Raw genomic sequence first — 5598 nt, 5'->3', positions numbered from 1 at the left:
TATGACCTTAGGAAGAAGGAGCGGGTCACTCAGGAGGACTGCAAAGATGCCGTGAGGCTGTGCAGGAACAAAATTAGAAGGGCCGAAGCCCAACTTGAGTTTAATCTGACTATTGTTGTTAAAGACAATAAAAAATGATTTTACAAATATGTAAACAAGAAAAAGAAGACTAAGGAGAATCTCCATCCTTTACTGGATGTAGGGGAAAATATAGTGACAAGAGATGAAGAAAAGGCTGAGGTATTTAATGCCTTCTTTGCCTCAGTCTTTAGCAGCAAGACCAATTCTCCAGGCACAAAGCGCCCTAAGCTGGTAGATAGGGGCAAGGAACAGAATTAAGCCCTCATAATCTACAAGGAAATGTTTAGTGACACTCCTCTTAGATGTATGCAAGTCTGTTGGGCCAGAAGAAATCCACCCAAGGGTTCTGAGGGAGCTGGTGGAAGTGTTTGCCTGGCCTCTTTCCATCATTTTTCTGCAGTCCTGGCTATCAGGGGAGGTCCCAGTTGACTGGTGGCTAGCAAATGTGATGCCCATCTACAAGAAGGACAATTTGGGAAACTACAGGCCTGCCAGTCTGACTTTGGTGCCTGTAAAGATCATGGAGCAGATTATCCTAAGAGCTTGCCATCCCTCATCTCTTAAAGGACAACCAGTCAACATGGATTTATGAAAGGCAGGTCCTGCTTGACAAACATGATCTCCTTCTATGACAAGGTGATGCACTCAGTAGAGGCAGGAAAGGCCGTGGATGTGGTCTACCTAGATTTCAGCAAGGCTTTTGACACCATTTCCCATAGCATTCTCCTGTAGGAGCTTTCTGCTTAAGGCTTGGGTGTTTGCTTCGTAGTACTAAAAACTGATTGGGTGGCTAGTTCCAAAGAGTCGTGGTGAATAGAGTTAAATCCAGTTGGAGGCATCACTGGTGGACATCACTAGTGGTGTCCACCAAGGGCTCAGCAGTGGGACCAGTTCTCTTCAATATCTTTATCGATGATCTGGACAAGGAGATCAAGTGCACCCTCTGTAAGTCTGCATTTTACACCAAGTTAGGCGTGAGTGTTTATCTGCTCGAGGATAGGATGGCACTAAAGAGGGATCTGGATAGGTTGGACTGATGGGCTGAGACCATTGTATGAATTTCAACAAGGCTAAGTTCTGGGTCCCGCACTTGAGGCACAACAATGCCATACAATGCTACATGCTGAGGGAAGAGCGGCTCGTAAGCTGCCTGGAAGAAAGGACCCTGGGGGTATTGTTTGAAAGCCAGCTGAATGAGGCAGCAGTGTGCTCAGGTGGCCAAGAAGGCCAACAGCATCTGGGCTTGTATCAGAAATAGTGTGGCCAGCAGGACTAGGAAGTGATTGTCCCTCTGTACTTGGCTCTGTTGAGGCCGCACCTCAAATACTGTGTGTTCAGTTTTGGGCCTCTCACTACAAGAAGGACTTTAAGGTGACGGAGCATCTCCAAAGAAGGGCAACAAAGCTGGTGAAGGGTCTAGAGAACAAGTGTTATGAGGAGCGGTTGAGGGAGCTGGAGTTGCTTTTTAGTTGCCTGGAGAAAAGAAGGCTCATGGGAACATTAAATGTACTTTATAATTAACTTCAAGGAGATTGTAACAAAATGGGGATAGGGTTTTTCTTCCAAGCACCAAGTGGTAAGATGAGGGGAAATGGCCTGAAATTGCACCAGGGGAGTTTTAGGTTGGGTGTTAGGAGAAATTTCTTAATTGAAAGGGTTACGTGGCATTGGAAGAAGCTGACAGGGGAAGTGATTGAGTCACCATCCCTGAAGGCCTTCAAAAAATGTGTAGATGTAGAACATAAGTGATACAGTTTAACAGTTGATTTACCAGTGCTAGGTTAAAGGTTGGACTAGATGATCATAGAGGTCTTTTCCAACCTGAATGATTCTATAATTCTATGTATGTAATCTTATCAAAGAAAAGCTTCAAAACAGCAATGCTTCATTTCTCATGAATGAGAATTGCTGCATAACAACTGGATATAAACAGAGCAAAAAAATTTTTTTGAACATCACAAAGCTACAGGTCACAAAACTACAGTCCTACTTGTTTTGCAGCATATAGCAAATAGCTTATTTTTACAGCAAAGAATTTCAATTGCTTTCACAAGTTATAACAAGAAAAAAAAAAAAAAAGTCTCTACTTAAATATATATGGCCAAGAGTCTTATGCCATTACTCAAAATAGGTCTTATTCTACAGTTGGTCTGCTTAAGTATGACATCTCAGCATGGAAAAAGGTGTCTTACAATGGCCATTACCAGGTATGAACTATAGGGGTAGTATTTGCTATTTAAAGCGTGTCAATACACACTAAAATATTACCAGAAGTGGTACTTGCTTGAAACTTTAAAAGTCGGAAGAAAGGTTTTACAAAGCCAACTTTTTCACACCAGAAAATTCTGCAGAATTCTGAAAATTCAGTTCCCAAACTAAAATTAAATGCCACAGAATTTCATTAAGATCCCAAAATGAACTGGGAAATTAGTAAGCATCAAGCTTAGATTTTATTGAAACATGACTAATATGTTCTTTGCAAGCTGCTTAAATAACTGTTATTTCCTTATTTGAGACTATATTTCTATCAGACATGCTGTGATCATTTGGAAACAAAAGTATTTGTGGTATGTTTTCTCTAAATGGGTTGTAAATCAATTATATTTTTGTCTGAAGAAAAACAAATCTCCAAAGGATTTTTCTTCATGACAGGATTTTCTATGGATTCTGCAGAAATTATATGGTCTGCAACAATATTTTGACAGTTCAAAACCAGGATGACATTTGATATATCTGTACTTTCCTTGACTGTTGCAGAATAATCATGCACTAGATAAAATGAAAAATTTATATAATCTGTTATTAATAACTAGATAATTTTCTAATTTACACATTATAGTGATTTCTCTTCTGTCTTTACAGTTTACCTGGTTAATAAAATTATCAACTAGCCAGGTGAACAATGTTTTCCTTACTTTCTCTGTGATGTTGTTAAAATTGGCATAGTATCAGTGGAAAACCTGACTAGAGAGTCAGAAAAAGGATGCCAATGTTTCTCTCTTCTACTTACACCCCCTTGTATCTGTGCCCTTATATATCAGAAAACACAGGGGAAAGGATATTTTTAACAGTACCAGATGGGTAAGGAACATACCCGCCACATTTCTAAAGCTTAGCAATGTTGATAACTCCAGCATGGGACAAGAGTATCTAGCCTGTCTGCTGGCCAATAGATTTACTTGATATAGAAGGTCTTCCTAGGTGTCTTGGAGAACTTCTGGCTGAGTCAGCTTTGATGGCTTCCTCTGTGCACATCCTCCTCTAGCTTTCCCAGAGCAGGCCTGGGCTGCACTGCTGAATGTTTATTTTGTGATTTAAATATATACAAATTATAGGGGTGAATTTCGCAGGGAGGAGGGAGTTGTACCCCTAATAGTGCTGTTTTCTATGATAGAGAATGTACTTAATGCCACAAGATGGCTACACAATTAGGTGATCTACCCCTCTGCCTCGCTCAGGCTTGTAGCTATCCCTTCAAGGTAAATACCAATAAGAAATGGAACAGAGTAAAGATTTTTCACCTTTCCCGTGTTTCCACCTACTTTTCTTTTTCTCTGTTTTATTTCTTCTCTTTCTATTTTTAAAAACAAAGAATGCTATAGAAAAAGGGAAAAAAAGGAAAAAAAAATGTCAAACTGAATACTGTATGAAGAGAACAGGAAAATCTGAGGCTAATACAAGGGTTCTTCTAAAGGTCTTGTATGTATTTCATTTCTAGGACTGTAAGAGCAGCTTGATCAGATTCAAAAAGTATGTTCACTTTGTATCTTAACTGGTCATTTTAACACAAGGATAGTTGCTTATACCATGTAGTTTATGCATATTTCATAGAAAACATAAGTTGGGAGACCTGAACTCTTCTTCAGACTATTCTAGTGAGCAGCTTTATATCTTTGGTGGACCCTTAGACTTTACGGTGCACTCCATGGGGATAATGATTACACAGATAAATAGTAAAACAACTAGGACATTTTGCTTCTGCTTTCAAAGCCCAGAAAATAGTGTACGTATTCATAATTAAAACATAACTGTTCATTCCAAATATGCATTTTATTTCATTTATCAAAGGGATTGAAATTCATGCTTTTGACCCTGCCAGAATGTCCTTTTGATTATATATAGAAAACTGCACAGATGGACATGATTAACTCTTCAGATATTCCAGTAGATAATTACATTCTGTGTTTGAAATAAAGGTGTAAGATCTAGCCCTCCATTCTAGATAATGTAGGAAGGAAGCACACAACTCAACCTGAATAAATATAGTATAATGTAGCCAAATCTAGAAAAAAAGAAGCAAAGAATGCATGTTTAGATATACAAAGTGGAAGATAGTAGAAGAGCACTGATTCAAACAAGGAGTTAGAGAGCACAGTTTATTATTGTCCCAAAGAGCAGCTTCTAGTGCAGTACTGTAGCAAAAAGGGCTAATGAAATTTTTGAAGATGTATAACAGGAATATCTGGTAGAAACCAGAGAATGATCTTGCTTCTTTGTAAAGCAGTGTTCTTGAATATTATGTTCTCATTTCAAAAATATATGAATTAGTAAACCCAGTTATAAGTATGGACATACAACGATTAAGAAATTACAAATGGAGACACCTTGAATTCTAAGCAGAGTGTTTGCTTGTTTGCTTTTATGTTTTTCCCAACTCATTGTAAGGCTGAGAGATGACTAGATTGTTGTGTTTTACTACTTGCAGATGAAAAGGTATCTGATGGACTACTTCAGTATTGCTGACAAAGTCATAAAAAAGTGGAGTGACATGAAGCTGAATGGACACAAATTCACCATTGCAATAGCATGTAAATAAGTGGACAATCACAACTGGAACAGATTATCAAGAAGGATGTAGAACTCATACTTATTTGAAACGTTTAAGAGAGTAGTAAATCTTTTTGTATATATCCAGAACCTAAGAGGGTAAAGAAGTCAATATCTGAACCCAAACCATTAGGCTGTTTCATCATCGTAATCCATTTTGACTTTGCTGGGCATTAGTAATTATGGTTCCCATGCATTTACTCAACTTTCCATGTGGGGAAAGTATTGCAGAAGTTAGATGACTCAAAAGATATGACACTGAACCAAGGAAACAGAAGAAGTAGAGAGACTAGGAAAGAAAAAAAATAAAATTGAATGATCATGCATGTACAAAATATATATATATAAAGAAAATAATATGTTTGACCTATGAAAATGACCTTGTTGATTTGATTGCATAGGTGAATACTCATAGGTTAAGAAGAGCACTTTGGCTTATTTTGAGATGTGCTTTGTAACTGAAAGGCAAATTTTGATCCAATTTTAAATCACTTTGTAGTTCATATTAGAGATTGTCCATAACTAAATGAATTATCAAGGGCCTCGTGCTCAAAACTGTGGATTTTCCAAAAAAAAAAAAAAAAAAAAAAAAAAAAATTATTAATACTAGTGAAAATAATTGTGATCCCCCCCCCCCCAAAGGAGGAGTAAAGAATACCCCCACAATAAAATAAAAATGGATGAACTGCA

The 5598-nt window shown here is 37.8% G+C and overlaps 1 long non-coding RNA gene across 1 annotated transcript in view; it reads left to right on the top strand.

Moving 5' to 3' along the window:
• Positions 1–1464: 1464 nt before the first annotated feature.
• The window catches only part of LOC118161309, a 5604-nt gene continuing 1470 nt past the window's right edge, over positions 1465–5598 (top strand). Inside the window, exons 1-2 of the long non-coding RNA XR_004747937.1 lie at positions 1465–1538; positions 4763–4768. This is a non-coding gene — a long non-coding RNA (uncharacterized LOC118161309). The remainder of the gene's footprint in view (positions 1539–4762; positions 4769–5598) is intronic.

This window comes from Oxyura jamaicensis, chromosome 1, assembly GCF_011077185.1.
Source record: "Oxyura jamaicensis isolate SHBP4307 breed ruddy duck chromosome 1, BPBGC_Ojam_1.0, whole genome shotgun sequence".
NCBI classification, from domain to species: Eukaryota; Metazoa; Chordata; class Aves; order Anseriformes; family Anatidae; genus Oxyura; species Oxyura jamaicensis.
Note: the sequence above shows the minus strand (reverse complement) of the source record. Positions and strands in the feature narration are given on the sequence as shown.